The sequence below is a fragment of the Penaeus monodon genome, chromosome 21 (genome assembly GCF_015228065.2).
Source record: "Penaeus monodon isolate SGIC_2016 chromosome 21, NSTDA_Pmon_1, whole genome shotgun sequence".
Taxonomy (NCBI): Eukaryota; Metazoa; Arthropoda; class Malacostraca; order Decapoda; family Penaeidae; genus Penaeus; species Penaeus monodon.
Window position 1 is genome coordinate 41,851,409 of NC_051406.1, and position 330 is coordinate 41,851,738.

Consider the following 330-nt stretch of genomic DNA (forward strand, 5'->3'; position numbering starts at 1 on the left):
GAGCGAGGGAGAGGCGTGCTCCGAAAGCGTGGCCGGCGCCGCCGTGCTACGCCCTAGGTAAACTCGGGGACCTGCGCCTCTTGGAACGGCTGCCTCGGCGTGAAAATAAACCTACAGGGAATAAATATAAAACCTGTTCCCTTCTTAGGTCCCTGTTCCTTGGAGGAACCAGAGGACGAGACAGTCTCAGTTCTTGGTGGGGAGGTCGTGGTTGCGCTGGAGCTGGGGCATCTCTGAGGCACTGCAGGAGGCACTGCCCAGGGCACGCGACGGCTTCTGCAGCTCAAGGGGGAGTGCCAAGTGGAGGTTTTATCGATCTCGCGGCGATAA

General features: G+C 59.7%; 1 protein-coding gene across 1 annotated transcript in view; it reads left to right on the forward strand.

Moving 5' to 3' along the window:
* Positions 1-221: 221 nt before the first annotated feature.
* LOC119586503 (myocyte-specific enhancer factor 2-like) overlaps positions 222-330 on the forward strand; it is a gene marked incomplete in the record, with an annotated part of 157,797 nt that continues 157,688 nt past the window's right edge. The window contains 1 exon segment of the mRNA XM_037935246.1: positions 222-330.